At 43.1% G+C, this 17,344-nt stretch overlaps 1 protein-coding gene across 1 annotated transcript in view; it reads left to right on the forward strand.

The window, feature by feature from the left end:
• Positions 1 to 9,878: 9,878 nt before the first annotated feature.
• RASSF8 (Ras association domain family member 8) overlaps positions 9,879 to 17,344 on the forward strand; it is a 96,051-nt gene continuing 88,585 nt past the window's right edge. The window contains exon 1 of the mRNA XM_087766815.1: positions 9,879 to 9,984. The gene's annotated coding sequence lies outside the window, so the exon portion shown is untranslated. The remainder of the gene's footprint in view (positions 9,985 to 17,344) is intronic.

Raw genomic sequence — 17,344 nt, forward strand, 5'->3', positions numbered from 1 at the left:
ACTAACCAGACCCTTGAAAGCAGCTTGGAGCTGTGATTTTACAGCAATGAAGAAGAATATATCCAGTATTGATCCAGTTAGTGTCAGGGAGCTGCGCTTGCATTACTTACACCTCCTCTGCTTACATTTCAATAGAAAGTTGTAGTGCACAAATAAAATGATGTCTTTGTATCGGAAATTTCTACCCTGAATTTCTACCATCTCACATACCAGATTCCTTTTACAGCTGAGTTCTTTAGAAAAACATCAGTAATTTAACAAAACTATTTTGCTGGGTTTTGACTACCTATACTTCATGCTAATTTTTTTCCTGCCATTAGCATTTCAGCTCTTTTTCTGCTTTTACACCCCTTTCATTCTCTCTTGAGGAACTACACTGGTGGGCTGTCTGACATAGAAGATACAGTAAAAAAAAAGGTACATCAATAATCAGGTTTCAAGGAAATTCACTTACGTAGCAGACTACCAAGCAAATGCAGGTGCTTTAAAAAACAAACAGAGCCATTCTCTCTAAAGCAATTACTTTCTCTTTTCCTCTGCTTCCTCTATTAAGAAATTAAAATCCATCATGTTCAGGACATTGGAATACTCGTCATTCTGTTCACTGGAGGGCTGTGCTTCAGGCTATAAGGAGCAGTGGGAAAACAAATTGAAACCAGTACTCATTTTTACTTGGTATAGAAAATTATAGACCAGATCCTTGTTTAGTATAAATCACTACAGGTCTTTTCAAAGCAATGCTGCGAATATGGCCCTGGACCCAAAATTAAAATTACCCTTCTCCAGGCATTATAGTTATGTGCATGAACATTTTCAGAGTTTTTGTAGTTACATTTTCACATATGAGCATGATATTTTCTCTTGGAAAAAAAAAAAAATTGTAGATCTGAGCTCTCGTGGATTTTTATTCAGGAGAAGGTGCCACTTGCCTTTAACCACCAGCAGACGGTCTCAGAAAGAGAGTTACCTCCTACCAGGACTCTGCTCTTCCTTCTTCTAGGAATGCCCCAGAAGACCTGCATACTCTGTAAGATGAAGCCCTACCTCTTGGCAACTGGGGTGTACAGTCCTTACCGCAAAGGGACCCAAGGTGGGCATTTAGATAACCACCACCATGATGGAATATAAGTAGCAACAACCCCGCTTCCGATAGCTCTGTGCCACTCACCAATCCTTCCCAGTTACAAAATGATGTGGCTTTCTGGAGCCGCAAAAAGGGAACTGGCTGGGCCAGAATGGGCTTCCTGTTCAGCAATAGAGCTGCAGTTGTAAATAACTGCTCTGAAATACTTCCCTAGTATAGAAAAGAGTACATCGTGTTCAGTGTATTTCCCAGAAAGGTAAATTAGCTTGGTCTGATCTTAGGTCAAACCTGGCCTTACAACACACTGTTACAGTTATTCTATAATGGCTTGGGTATCTCTGTTGTGCTTCAGTCGCTCCCGTGAGCATGTCCATACCCTAGTCTTCAGCTAGCCCGGGTGAGGCTTTCTCCCTTATATCGGGATGCTGGAAAATGCACCTTTCTTATGCGCCTGTAAGACTGAGTGTTGGCTGTGCAGAAAAAAGCCTGTGGGAAGAGGTGCCAATCTGCTTCTTCAAAGGCACCTCTGTGCAGTTGAGCAAAGCTTCATTGGGCATTGGCCTTCGGTTGTGTCTAGGGCTGTAACTCTGGCTGTAGAGTTACTCTGACTGTGGAGCAGCCCAGTGCTGTCAGGCAGTGAGAGCACACGATTTCAGAGCCCAAAGCTCAGCGGCCAAACTCTGCTGCTGACTAGATGATTTTTAACCAGTCAAATGACATTTTCAAACACTTGATCCAAGAGAAGCCCAGATCTGTGCCCTCTTCTTAAAACTGGCCTGCTCATCTCCTGGGTATAGTTCCTACCCACTCATAAAACTACTATGAACCTCAAAGGAGTATGAAGGCTTTGTCTCATTTATAGTCTCCAAGATCATCAGGTCTGCTCAAGTGAAAGTGGCTGATACAGATTTACACTTCTTTATCACTGGCAGCCCATTTGATAGCTATCAATAGAGCTCTCTACTCTCTCCTGGGCCAGGAAACATCAGCCCAGACGTTGGTTATGTGAAGGTACAACCAGGCGGCTGTGCCAGGCCACCGGGCCAGCCTGTGCGTGGCATTAGGAGGGAGGCTCCCACTGGGAAACCTCTCCGTGGAGCAGCTCAGGGACCCTGCAGGGCAGCACCCTGTCCCGGCACAGCCTCTCCTAGGTTGTGACTCCATATGCTACTGCACGACTGATCAGGTCCATCGGTGCTCCCAGCGTAGGGTGCCCCAAGGAGGACGAGGAATGGTGGTGCTGCACAACAAATTTGTGAGATTTGTGAGCCGGGGGCAAAACACAAGGCATGAACCAACGGCGAGAATTTCCCACCTTGAAAACAAAACTGTTATTGAAAGGGGGTTAGATGTAACACCAGTAAAACAGGTACTTCCAACTGATGTAAGAAGCCAAGATACATGCTCTTAAAGGTTTAACATAGAAACCTCTAAGCCAGTGAGGATGTCATAGATCCATAAATACACATGTGCTTGTGGATGGAGCCTCACACAGGCACAGAAGTATTTTCAAGATTTTGGACTTAAAAAGATACCATGTAAAAGGAAGAGAAGGACAAGAAAAGCAGCAGGAAGGAAACTTTAATCCCAATAACAACCAGTTTATAATGTACATATCTGAAACCTTCTCACAAACCTGCTTTTGCTCTTCTCTTTGCTCTTTTTCAGTTGTGTCTGAAGCAGGCAAAAAATGAAACCTCTCAAAAACAAAGTGCTTGATGAGAGGCAACTACAGGTAAAGCCAGGAAAGAGCCTTTCACAGCTCTGATTTCCAATAACGTACTTGTAAGGCATCGAACTAGCCAATTATCCTAAGATAGTCATCCAATTTGTTTCTCTGTGGGGAAGCTTGGCGCGCTCAGGTCATAAGGATCAGGAAATTAGTTCTTTGTTGAAAGCGCGTATCTTGCCCTCTCATGTTTCCCAACTGGCGGACCACAAAAGCAAGGAATGAGACTGAGAAAAAGACTGTACAAAACAACAGGGAAACTGTTTTCAACAAAGAAATTAATCTGCTGAATTCATGTTAAATACAGACCTTGCAAAGCAAAGCACCAACTTTTGCTGCAACAGATTTGCTAGGATGAGCTAAAACATCTATTACAAAGCTTTGAAGATCTGTTGTACAGTGATGTTTTAGTGTTTATTCCCAAGCTTTCCTAAAAACCCATTAGAAGTAAAAAAACTCTTTTTTTTCCCCATGCAAACGTCTTAATACGGAAACCTCAGCAGCAATACTTTGTTCTGGTTTTTTTCCTTCTCCATTTTGACGTGTGCTTTTGAAAGCCCTCTAGGCATCTATTTGCATTTTCCAAAAGCTTTGGAAATCTGGCCCTAACTTACTTATGAAAATGGGGCTTAAGCTCTGGAATTGCTGAAGTGTTTTTGAAATTTTGTACGCTTTGTATTTTAAAGTGTATTAGACTTGATTTTGCTGCTTCAGGGGACAGGTAATTCCCATCATCTTCGATGGAGATGAAGTACTGTGCAGTAGGAAAAACAGAGGGTTTAGAATTTATTGACAAGGGCAAAATATGGAAGGGGTTTAGTATTTCTTTTTATGTGTATGATAGAAATCTGTGCATAATAAAAAAGTAGGCATGTCTTTTGGCATACTTTTGCCAGCTTTACGGAAGAATAAAAAAACTGTGATTTATAAACTGAAAGTGAATATAGTTATAAATATATTTAAATATATTGCTCATAAAGCCATATCTTACACTGGAAATTATAATTGTGCTAAATCATAAGCAATAGTATCACAATAGGCTCTTCAAATATTGCTGGTTTGTGAGCTTCATAGACAGACATCCTAGTATCTTAAAGCTTTGTATGACACCTGGAGAGAGAGTGGATTCCTCTGTATTTGACAGGGAAAACAAACAACCAAACAAGCATTGGCATCACAAAGATTTTACAACCTTTCTGTTTATTACAAAAGAATATTGTCTAAATGTCCTTGATCAGAGAAGGGCACAGATTTCCAGACATCGAGCAAATTAACTCCTACATTAAATATCATGCCTGTTTCCAGTGCACGCTTCCAGGCTTCCAAATGAAAATTTTTTTCTTGTCATTCACTCCTAGTGAAGTCAACTATTTTTGTCCCTGTCATTGGATTTTTTTTTTTAAGGTGTGAGGTTTTTTCTACACTAAACCAACTCTTCAACAGAAGACTCATTTTAGGTAGCTTGATCTTCAGCTGGTTTCTCAGTCCTTGGTTAGCATAGTGGTACTGTCACCATTTAGCTTCTCTAGGGAAGATGGATGTGGGTTCCCATAGGGATGTTTATTTGTTTTAGCTGATATCTGCCCATACTTTATCAGCTATAGTAAGTAATTTTCTCTCTTCTAAATAGCTTGAGATTTATACTGAATACTTCTTGCCAGGATTTGGCAAAAAGATGATGCAAAGTATTTGCATAAAGTTTAACAGGCAAAGCATTTCATTGTCATTCACATTAGAATTAAATGTCTAAAGACTAATATTGGTAACTTCTCCCCCCATATCGTATGACATTTAGATTTCCTCTTATTTGCATTTTGGTTTTGGAACTGTCAAGGTTCACACCTTTCTTGCTTTTCTTTGTAACCATGACAACTACGAACTTACTTTTTTCCTAATGAAAGCCAAGACTCTTGTGCAATGATCTATGGAAGACAGAACTTTAAGAAAAATACCTTAAAAATTACAGTTTACAACTGACCATGCCAGATAACTATTGATTTAAATAGGCCAGTGAAAACTTTAAAACCTGGTTCATAGGTATTCATCCAGATCTTGCAATCTTATGGCTAATGCACAGGGGTGAGGTCTGCTAGTAATATTTCACTCCTCTGAAAACCGCTCCCCCCCCCCAAGATTTCGACATATTCCTCTAACTTGAGTGAACTCTCTGAAGGAAGGAGATGACTTTCTATCAGTCAAGGAAAAACAGAGGAAAAGAGCCATTTATTGATTAACACGTAGAACCAGGCTTACCTGATTCCCATTCCTGTGCATTAAACAGAAGAGCCACACTCATGAGGGATGAACACCTTGCCTGCCAGAATCATAACTATCCCTGAATATGTTCATACTGTGCTTAGGCTGCAACCATGAACCGGGAGAGTTATCAGGTATTACTGCTGGTACTGACAACAAAAATAAGAGTATAGGATCACCCTCGTTACTTATTCAAGGCCAGTTCCCCAATTAATGTGAGTGAACATACGTGGCCAGGTCAGGAAGAAGGCGGAGGAATTCGGTCGGGATTTTTTTGTTTGTTTGTTTGAGCTAATTTGGATTTCTTCCATGGAACTCAGTCTTGTAATCTGCAAGTCTCTGGGAGCATCCAGAATCTGCTGTGTGAAATGAAAATTGAACGTATTTCACATGTTGGAATATCAGTCTTTTGGATTTCAACCATTTTAAGTCAGAGATTGCAGTCTTCTGTATATCTAACACAGCATGTCACTCATGCTCAATAAACGCCAAATAACAAGGCAAGATCCAGAAAACCCAGAGGAGAAACAACCAGGAATTGTTGCTCTTCAGGCTCCAAGAAATAAATATTAACTGAAGAGAATAACAAAATCAAGAAGAATGAGCTTGAAGAATGCACTTAAATTCTAACCTGATGTTTGTTTGCTTCCCCTGAATTTCAGACAGCAGCTCTATTTTAAAAAAACAGCCTCTTGAAATGTTCATTTTACAGTTAAGCAAATACACTGCAGGACATAAATTAACCCCACTCCAAATTAGCTTGTTTTTCTGCTTGTCGAGTATCAGTTCAGATTTATTTGCTATGGACCAAATTCAACAAAGTACTTAAGCACATGCATAACTTTGATCACGCAAGCAGTCCCATTGAGACTATTCACATGCTTAAATATATGTACACAGTTAAATAATTTGCTGAATCCAGACCTACTTTATTTTTTCTCAAGAAAGCATTTGCAGAGACAGAGTTGTTTTATTCCAACCATGAAGAGTTGACTGCAAATACATGATACTGAAAGCTGCATTGATTACTTGTAACTGGTCACACAGAGCCGTTTCTGTTCTCAATGAGCCTGATTTTATAGTCTGGATTAAATTTAAAGAGCCCACCGAGACATTGGATTTCTCAAGGTGAAATGACAGTGGAAAGGGCAGTGGTAGCTGAAGATAGATCAAGGCAAGGAGGAAATTAAGGAACCTCAGAAACATTCTCTTCCTGGTTTTGGTCAAAAAGGCATAATTCTTCGAAAACTTACATAACCAAAAGGCATGGGGGCCTATTTTCTCCTTTTTGTCCTCATTAAGAACATATGTGTAAGTCTCTGTGTGCGTGTGGCTGTGTGGTGTAAGGAATTCCCGGTGCAACGCTCAACGCTAGCATCAAAAGGGCGTCTTACTCCTTTCCTGGGATACTTTGATTACCTCTTTGGCAAAAATGAAGCAGGATCTTTATGGGAGATCTGCCTCCCAAAACATCAACCAGTGATACAGATCTTAAAACACCTCTGGCTAGATCCTCAAAATTTCCACATAAATGTAAGGATGTGTTTAAATGTTTTACTGAATTAGAGTGCCTACCCTTTCCCAGCAATGTACAAAGGAAGGATTGACTGAAGGTGAATAAAACACAAATTATTTAGGATTACACACAACGTAACTAAGTTAGGAAGCAATTGGGGTGGGCACTGAGAGCAAGGAACTGATGCCCACAGCAGAGACCTCTTACAACGGCACAACGTGATGTCCTTGGCTGGTACAATTTAGCATCGCTCCATAATAGCTTCCTAAACAATTTTCTGGGGAAACAAGGCATCTTGTTCTTTCAGTATAGCTCAAAGAGCACCTAGGCTGCTGTGCTACATAGGGCACGTGTTTGTACAATTTTAGCACTATTTTATGGCTGGATTTGAGGCTAATTTCCCCCCTTTTTTCTTAAATGACCATTGTCATCTTCCGTGTTGGAGAGAGCTTTGGACAAATTCTACATGTTTATGCAATCCCAGCAACATAAAGATTTGATTTTCTCTTTTTGCTACCACCTCACTGTCCCAAAGAGTTCCATTTTTGATGTGAAAAATCACTCTCAAAAATGTATTCGATGCCCTCCCTGGACATACTGGCTTATCAACCTATGCAAAAATAACTCTGAAAATTTCAGGAACATTATTTTGAAGCAGCAGAAATGTGTTATCTTTGGTGCCTTTATAACTAATTACAATAGGAAAAAGAAGACATTAGAATATTAAAAATGCCAATGCTCTTTCTAGCTATAAAAGCTATTCACAGCCGGCAAGTGAAATACCATGCCAATAGTGAGCATAAACATGTTATGCCTTGTTATGCATGTTCTGACCATCTTCACAAGAAATGTCTTAATTATGGCCACTAATTTCTCCTCTATAAAGGGGTGATTTTCATTCAGTAATGTAAACTTTCTAACAGGAAATCATATAGCAAGTGTATAAAAATGATTTGTTGGGTTTGAGAAACTAATGGGCAAGCCAGCTTTCAATAGAAAATGCGATGTTTGATGTTCTGGCCCCCAGTGCCACTGAACACCTGGAGCGGTAAACAACACAAACTCAATGACTTATCAAGTACTTGTTTTCAGTAAACCATTAACTCCTTGAAAAAGGCTTTTCTCCTTCTAACAATAACTTCCCAGGTCATATAGTTTCAATAGTTTCCCAGATCACTTGCCTGCCTTCATAAGAGTCCCTGAGAAGCCTGGATTTTGAGAAAGGATCTTCCATGAGTTTTATAGCTCCTGTTGTGTTCACAGGCTTCAGGAAAAAAGGAAGCAGGGGTATTCCAAGCACAGTACTTCTTCGGATCTTTACAGGAATATTTAGTTCAATACTTGCAACAAACAATCTACCTGGAAAACACATCCCTTTTTCCTGCTTGTAAGTTGTCTGCTGACAGTCTTGAAAGTCATAGTAAAAAATACTTTGTGTGAACAAATCTCATCCAGTAGATTGCAGGAGAACTGGTCATCAGCACCATTCCTTTCTCCTGGAGGTATCCCTCCAGTGTCGGGCTTTTTCAGTTTCTTAAGGTGAAGGGGGAGAGTGTGTTTCGCTGACCACGTAAACCACATGCTCCCCAACAGATTCACCTAACCTTTGCAATTTCTTCCTAACCATACCTAATTTCATGTTGTGCTTAAGGTCTTTCTCACAGACTGCTTAGCACCTCTTCCCGTCTAAAAGGGCATAAAAATGCATAGATGCAGGTCAGAACTAGAAGCAACGACCTTCTGTGTCCAGAAGACTTTTTCAGCAGGAACTTTACGTCTTGCCAGCTGTGCTTACAAAAAACATACTCAGTGGTTTAAAGCCGTGAAGGAAGATGTGCCCATAACTCAAGATCCAGATGCACTAGAAATATTTGTAGAAACATCCCCCAAACCAAATCTTGCAAATACTTATTTGCCTGCATTTAAATTGAAGCATGTGTATGCTCTCCAAAATGTTCTTCGTGTATCATCAACGCAGTTACACGGAAGCAACATCCTGCTCTCATCTAAAGGATGAGGACTTAAAAAAAACCACTGAAAAACAAAAAGAGAAAGCGTGCTACACTCAAAAGCCCACAAGAGGAATGGTATGGGAATATTGTTAAAATGGTGATAACACCACCAACAAAAAAGTTCTCTTGATGAGACTCTTCTTTAAATGACCAGCATGTCCCCATTTCTGAACATGGTGCACAGGCAGTTTTGAAAAGGCCACCAGCCCAGGGAAGAGCTGGGAATGACTACTGCCGTGCGGCTGCTGCTGGTAGCTGAGAGCAGACCCAGCACAAATGTTCGCAGGCGGTGAAAAATGTCTGTGAATCACAGCTCTGAAGTTCATTTTCAAATACGTTTGGTGCTTTTTTAGAAACAGTCATTTTTCCTAGTCCAAGTTGCATAAACACAAAAGTGATTAAAACTTCTTATTCAAAACTTTCTGCCCAAAATAGCAGTTTTTGCTGCTCTGAGTTGTTGGGTTTTGTTTTTTTTTTTTCCGGAGAATTTTCCATCATCAAAACCCAAAGCAGAAACAATAGAAAACACTAACTGCCGGCTCTCAGTTAAAAATAAGCACCAAAGGCATTCTTGCTGCTTCCAGAAACAATAGCAAAATCTCAGGGAAAACAAAAAGAACCCCATGCCCGTGCCCCAGCCAGGGCTCTCACTGCTCTTCCTCCCTTGGGACCGGAGCTCTCCCTCCCGCGGGACCTCCGGCTCCCTCCCGCCCGCCCGCCCGCCCGCCCGGGCTGCGGGCTCCCTGCCTGCCCGCCCCGCCCCGGCGGAGGTAGGTGCGGGCGGCGCCGCGGCGCGGCGCGGCCCGCCCCGATCTCCCGCCGCCCCCGCCGTCCCCGCTCGCTTTATCGGCCGGTCCCAGGGGCGCCGCCGGGGGGGGCATTTTTAGGCAAGGCTGTAGCGCCTCTCCTTTAAAAGGCTGCCGCCGCTGCCTGCCCGCCCCCGGCGGCGGCGCGGACGCGCCCTCGCCCGGACCGGCGGCGGGGAGCGGCGGCGCTGGCGGCGGGGGGCAGCGGGCGGCTGCGGCTTTAAGAGCTCCCACAATGCCGTGCTGGCGCCCCAGTTCCGTTACATGTCTCTCCCGGTGAAGGGGAGCGAGGGAGAGGCAGGAAGGAGGCGGGGGCGGCCGCTCCGGGCGGAGGACACCCACGCGCGGCCGGGCGAGAGGCGGCGGCTGCGGCTGCTCGGCGGGGCCGGGGGAGGAGCGGGGCGCCCCGGAGGGCCGGGCCGAGCCGAGCCCCCGGGCCGAGCCGAGCCCCCGGGCGCCGCGCCTCGGGCCGGCCGCGCCGCCCGCCGCGGGGCGCGAGGCGGAGCCGGCGGCCGTTGGGGCCGTTGGCGCTGCCCGGGGAGCCGCCGCGGGACGGGCGCCCGGCCGCCGCCGGGGCAGCGGTAAGTGCGCGGCCAACTCCGGCGCGGTCTCGTCCCGCCGGAGCCCGCCCTCCTCCCCTTCCCCCGCCGCCCTGCTCCGCTCTCTCCCTCCCTCCCTCCCCCGCCGCAGCCCCTCTCCGCAGCCCACCCGGCTCCGCGTCCCGCCCCGGTCTCTTCTCCTCCTCGGCGTCTTTCGGTTCGTCCCCGCTGCGGGGCTGGTGACCCTTCTCTGCCGCCTCTCCCCCGCTGCCCCCTTCTCCCCTCTGCCGGCACTCGCCAACTTTCCCGGCCGCGTTGTCCGTTTCCCACTTCCCCTCGGATTTTCAGTTTTATTTTTTTTTTCTTTTCCCTGTTTTGCTCCCCTGTCCCCCCTCGCGCCTCTCCCCTGCCCGCTCGCGCTCGTTCCTGCCCCTTCGCTTCTTCCTGCGCCGCTTCCCCAGCTCCCGCCAGCTTTTCCTCTCTCCTGGCATTTTGTCTTTCTCCTTCCTTCGGGCGTCGTGTGGAAAAGTAAGGGGTATTTCTCGGTGTCCTTGGGAAAGGGAGTTCAGAAGCTACTTTTCTTACACGGAGAAATCTTTGTAGTAGTTGTCTTTTTTCCTCTGCCTCTTACTGTCCCTGAAAATAAAATTAAACCTATTTCCCCCCCCCCCCTTTTTTTTTTTTTTTTGCGACGTGGACTGTTTTGGTGGTTTTTTTCTCCTCTCTAGACGGTGCCGATTTGTTTCACGACTAATCTCTCTTATTCCTGCCCCAACCCCTCCCGCTCTCTCCCTCAGTAAGAAAAAAAAGATTAAAAGAAAATCTGTTTTGCCAGCAGGGAATGTATGAGACTTTATTTTTTTCTGTGTGGGGGAGAGTATTGACGAGAAAAGCATAAGCAAATACAGTACAGTAGGACAGTACAGAGGCATGAAGTTTAAAGGGTAGGAAAATGGATTCTGCTACCTGGTTTATGCAGCTCTAAACTGTCACTGGGAAGGTCCGCTCCGGGATCCGGTTTGGGGTTGTAGTAGTCTGGTGTGTGCCAACCTGTTTTCTGTACAGCAAAGCAGCGTTTTAATATGCCAACCGAGCGGTGCGCTAAATTGCGTTTCAGTGTTGCTCGTGGGTTTCATCAGTGTGGAAAATCAGAAGGGGAGGAAGGTTACAGATTTCGGTGTCCCCTTTAGAATTACACCTGTCACGCTTGCCATCCCAAAATTGCAGATATATCGGAGGTTGACACATTAACAAAATTGCTGGAAACTGCTTACAAAAAAAAAAAAGTCCTGTCGTGTGGTTTATGAAGTCTGGTTCAGCCCTCACAAGCTTCTGCCTCAGCTCTAGTCAGCATCACACGTTAAAATTAAGTATGTGCTGGGCTGTGGAGAGCAAGTAAATCAATTGCCTAATGATTTCTGCAAAGACACCTGTTTAAAGGTTTTCAAGCTCCCAGTTAATTGTGTTTGGTAGTGGTGTGATTGTGTTAAGCGTTGTAAAAGTAAGGAGCTGTGTCTTTTTCAGTAGAGAATACATAGTTCATGAACAAAATGTCAACTTTTTAGGTCAGAAGGAAACAGTGTGGATCTTGGTTGTGTTGCGTTACCTCTGTTGATAGATACCATTCCAGAAGACCACAAGGTTGTGTGGCTAAATTGCAAATTAAGTAAGCCCTATTTTTTTTCCTCTTTTTTTAAAGAAGAGAGAAAGTACCATTTCAGATTGACTTTTGTTCGATGATATCTAATTAGAAAGTAGGCTAGACATTAAACTAGAAGTACTTCTCTGTGTCTTATAGCAAAAAAAAAAATGGTTTGATACGTGATGAATTGCTGTGGGAACTGAAATGATTGCTTAGCATTCATAGTGTTTCTTTGTATGCCCTTTAGGACAACTGAGAGAGTTAAGGTGGTTCACTTCTTACACTTAAGTAATCTCTCCATCCTTCTCCTTCCCTACCCCCACAAGCCCAACAGAATTTGATCAGTTGTTTTGAATTCATCATCTTTTTTTATCTTTACTGGAGATGAAAAACTTTGGGATAGGGGGAAATAAAAGGAGAAAAATAACGAGTCATATTAGCAAGAATAAATCTTTTAAACTGTACCTTCGACTGTTTTTGGAAACACCACTGATAATTCTAAAGAGCCAAATTAAGTTGAGTAGCATCACTTTTTAAAATCCTTTTGAGGGAAGCCCTGAAAAGGAACAGGTTAGATAGAAAGAAGGAGATTTAGTTGCTGAAATGCAGAGCTGAGGATGCTGGGTTCTGTTCCTGCTTCTGCCATGGTATGGCAGTATGACCTCTGCCTAAGCTGCCTGCGCCTCATAGGATATGGGGATTTTCCTCAGTCTCTGAGTGCTTTACACGTAATTATTCTTAAAATCATGTGTAAAACACATTACTCCTTGTTTAGTTGTGGTTTTGAATGCTTGTCGGGTGGTAGTTTTGCTTGTGCTAATATTCATTCTTTGAAAGTTGTAAAGCAGAACTCTTGATCATTGCCGTTTATTTTGAGAGCAGCATAGGATTTTTGCATTGCTTTAATGGTTTTGAGACTAGAGTTATTTTTATCCCCTGTATGTCTCTGACAATATTGGTGCATGCTTCTTCTGTGGTACCTTAACAGTCTGCCTCAAGCTGAATTTGAAGGGCACTGTTGGCCTCTCCCGAAAGAAACTCTATTAAATTGAACTGCAGGGTGGAAAACTGTCTTGTGGGGACTGGGCTGAGGACCCCCCTCAGCGCGATGCATGCAGGTCCTGGTATTTTTTTTTTTGTGAGCTCTGTAATTATGAGATTGGCTTAGTACATGCGGGTTTTTTGTTTGTTTTCTAATTTTAGGGTTTTGCCTGGGTTTTTAAGTCTTTAAGATCTCTATCTTGAAATTAAATGTAAATGTTGTGTGGTTTTCTAGGGCTTTTTTGAAAGCTCAGGTTTTCTTGTAATTTTTTTTGTGCCGGGGTTGGGACTTTACAGTGTAATGGGACATATTACACTCTCTTCCTGTAACGTTTGAGACTTGTAAACTTTGTGAATACAAGGCTCTACCCTGTTGCAGGTAGTTCTTTCCACAGAATCAAATATCTCGTTTTCACTGAAGAGGAACTTGCAGCTGCATCAGCTTTGGGTTATAACTTACTGTCCACTTGCATATGCACGTATCTCTGCGCTTCTGAATCTGGACAGTTAGTCTAGTCTCAAACTCCATTTCATAAATAACTAATTCTTGCTCTCCTTCCTAACCCCCTTCAAAGTGTATGGTGATCTCATAGCTTTGACAAGAATAGTTTTCCTGGCTGATGAGAGGACTTCCATGTTGATTTCTCTTGTTACTGTTCTGAGGACTGTATGTCATCTTTCTCTGTACTGATGAAATACGGGGAGGGGGGAGACTGGCCTGCGTGTGCCGAGCGGTGCCATGCTGCTGCTTGTCTCTCCTGGTCGTTACCCATGAAGGTGGGACCACAGAACTTGTCCTGCTTGGGAAAGGAAGGTGGGTTTGAACTGCCACTTATAGGGGCTTGCTACGTCTGCCATGGGGACTGCAGCCTGGGCCCCTCTGGGCTGTTATTTCCCTCGGATCTCTGTAAGCATCTTTGTGATAATGTAAAAGCGTTGACTATATCTGAGAGGACTTGAGGAGATAGGCACTGTAAGCTTTTAGATGGGAGGCACTTGAGAAATCTGCCGAATTCACCTCTTTACTTTTGAGTTACTCCTTAAAGGGGGGAGGAATCTGTTTACTTTCTTGTCGTGCTTGGAAAAAGGGCTTACCCACAACAAAAGCCATTGTAATGCTTTCTATAGTCCAGGATTATTGAACAAAAGCGTCTTGCTGTGCAATATTGTTGCTGCGCTCAATGTTGTATGATAACACATGTTTCTCAGCTGTTGTTGATTCCTCAGTGGCACAGACTTCAAAGGAATGTGCTGAAAGAGAGCCATAGCCAGAGAAAAAACGAGTTTTGTTCCAGTGGCCTGTACCATCCATCTGTTTAAATACTTTGCTGAACTATTCCAGAGCGTTCAGGCATCCAGTTAGGACTGACAAGCAATTACAGCTGGGAATGGAGCCTACTGCAAGGAGACCACCTAGCAAAGGCTTAAACGCTCCCCCCCTCTATGGGTGAGAGCCCCCCTGCCATCCCAGCCAGCGAGAAGAGATAAGGCTCGTCATTTAGGGTATCTTTCAACATGACATTGTCTGATTCCTAATGCTATTGAGGATTTATTTATTTTTACTCTCTATGCTATCTTTAGCACAAGAAGGGAAGAATGGTAATGAGGACAGAAGGTCATCTCTGTAGTCTCTTTTTCCTGTGTAACAAACTACACCTGTATTTTAAATGAGTAAATACATATATTAGTGAATATTTTTTTCCCAAAATACATGGGACAGTTGACAGATGACTGAAGTGTTTGCGAAGGTAGCAATATTCATTACTGAATTAGTTTTAGTTCCAAAACATTACTAGTAAAGTCCTCTATTTTAAAAGATTGGAGCCAATTATGTTGTGCTATTTCAGAAGGAGTGTGGGGAAATATTCCGCAATTTAATCTGTGGTAACAAATCAAAGAAAAACGGTGTACTCGTGTATTATTCAATCCACGGTAACAAACTAAAAAACTGTGTACAATAGAATGCTGCCAATTCCAAGTGCTGTAATTTATGTTTTTACTTGAATTCTGATGTCAGAGTCCACTGTGCAAGACAGGTCTCAATTTGTGGTTGCCAACTGAATCTTAAAATTGTGGCCTCTGTGCTCTCTGTAGTCCCAGATACTGGAACTCAGAGGGGAATAGTGACAGAGAGACTACAAGTAAACTATTGACAACCTGTAAAGATCCTTGAAGTTTTTCTGTGTGGGACTGACATTCATTTTGAAGATTGGGACAAGTACTGTAGATAGAGTAATGTGTGTTTCAGTTAAGAGGGTTTAACCTCTATGAATGGAAAATGATTGTGCAGATGCACTAAGAGGATATTTGAGCTTTGAAAAATTGTGAGGCACTCCAGGATTTGTTTTTCACCTGCAAGCACAGCTCTAAAGGTAAGCTTGAATGTTGTCCTCTGCTGTAGTATTACTCCTGCCTTTGTACTGTGATGTGGCATTTCTGCCTTTGAAAGGATGGCTCTTTCTCCAAGCGTCAGCAGTTGTGGTGGTTTTTTGGTATTTTGAGATGTCACATTTTAATGCCTTACTACCCCTTTGAGTGGAAAGGGGAGGGAAACTTCTAGAAATGTGTAATGTAACTGACTTCCATCCAGCTTCTGCCCTTGCTCCAGGGCTGATATTGTAGTTTGAATTCGTTTACTTGCTTTGAAAGCTGTACTAGGTATAACCTTGCATCTTGCTTACCTTACTGCACCAGTACCTGATGTGTTTCCAGCATGCACCTTGCTGTGTCTCTAGATCATCCAGTTTTAAAACGGTGCGGCAGTGTTGGTGCTATCTTTTTATTGTATGCTTCCCTTTAATCTTAAGAGCTGTAACTTCCTTTTGTTTCAGCTGAACTGAAAGTCTTTTGCTAAAAGATTTTTTGGACTCCTGAAGTGTTTGTCAATGTTTTCAAGCTGTTATTGAAGGGGGGTTTGGAGTTTCCGGAGCAACCTTTTGAAACTTTAAGTTTTATCATCAGTCAGCAGTTCCATGAGCACGGATAAGGAAAGGCTGTAATTCCACTAGGCGGCCAGATGTTTTGTGTCTCTGCCAAAGTGGGGAGACAGTGTAGCTTTAGAAGTTGGAGAGTCTGTTGTTCTTGTCACCGGACTGTTTGGGGATCTTCAACAGATCGTATCTGCTTTCTCTCTTCTCCCTTCCCCTCCCTCCTGCCATGCCTGTACTGATTGTGATCACCACCTCTTAAGTAAACTGAGATAGAAAGCAAAGCATTCTTTGTTGCTTTCTGAAAAGTAGATATTTTGTTGTGAGCTTGTGTTTCTTAATATTAAGCTTAAAGCCGTAGAAAAGCTGCATGTAATTGGCAATTTTTTTTGGACTTTTTTTTGGCCAATACTTCTTAAAGACTTGTAGGATCCTTGGAGATCCTTGTCTTGCTTCTCTGGCTTCTATGTGACATGTGAAGGAAGGAAAGACAGTAAGGAACTCATCACATGTCTGCACATGTCAAACTCTTCCTGGAGAAGAAAGATGGCACAGCTAATAAAATTTACAAGTTGATATTGGGAATCCAGATACCAAATGCTTAAATGTGCCTTTGCAGCTGTATGGCTGGCAATATTAACTGGCATTGCTACCTGGAATAACTGACATCCAGAGAGAAACATACGGCAGTAGTGGAATCCCCTTGTCCTTGGTCACCAGAAAGTGATTGTGTGGCTTTTTAAAACTTGCTCTCGCTCATCGGAACCGCTCCCTCCATGTTGCGTATGTGTGTGGGCTTGCTTTGGGCTTCGTCCACAGCTCCGAGTCAATCAAAGCCTTTGCACTGGTTTCATTGGGAGCAAGGACAGAAACTTCTAATGAATAAGATGCGTGTTTGAGACTATTTATTTCAAGTAGTGGAATCAGCACTGATGGGCAACAGGACTAATGAAGAACAGGCGCTGAATACAGTGCAATGCTTTCAAGCTATTAATGGGATTGGAATGGGTAACCTGATACTCCAAAGAGATAACAAAGACTATTTATCATACAAGGGAACATTGATTTTCTTTTTTCTGAAGGAGCTGGTAAATAGCATAGTAAAATCTTTCATCAGAACTCATTCTAGTGAACAAGATCTGTCCAGAAAATGACTGAATTTACAAAATAGGCTGAATAGAAAAGTAATTTTCTGTCTTATTATCAGTGTTCTTTCACTGCAATTCCTGTATTTGCTTACCAGTTTACCTGCTCACCTTATGTCCTGTGAATTTAGCCTTTGTTTCAAACTGAGATATAACATAAAAAGCATTTGGGCTTTTCTTCTTCCAAGAACGGAAGACTTAAGGGGATGACAAAATGAAATATGTGCAAAGTTGACATAACAAATATGGTATGTAACTGTTCCCTTGCTTCCCAGGAACAGACCAGAAGGCAACCAACTTGATACAGAATACGGCACTGGTACATGGGATTAAGCTATTCTGTGTGAGACTGTGGAGAACTCTCTTTAGAAGCCTTTTAATACAAGTAGAATGGACCTCTGCAAGGGTGATCTGGTGCAAGAAAACTCAGTCCAACCTCGTAACTCAAGAATTAAGATAATATTCTACCTTAGGCCTGCTGCTTACTAGCAGGAAAAGCTGACTACTTGCCTCCTGTATGTTTTTGCTTATGCAGAGGAACTTGCAGTCCCTGCAGGCAAGGCAAGAAGATAAAGGAAGCACACCTTCAAGAGGTGATACGCAGTATGGGACAAAACTTGATTGTGAGTTTGTTGTTGGTGAACTGA

The sequence above is a fragment of the Nipponia nippon genome, unplaced genomic scaffold, assembly GCF_047370975.1.
Source record: "Nipponia nippon isolate SJK-2023a ecotype South Korea unplaced genomic scaffold, ASM4737097v1 scaffold_3, whole genome shotgun sequence".
NCBI classification, from domain to species: domain Eukaryota; kingdom Metazoa; phylum Chordata; class Aves; order Pelecaniformes; family Threskiornithidae; genus Nipponia; species Nipponia nippon.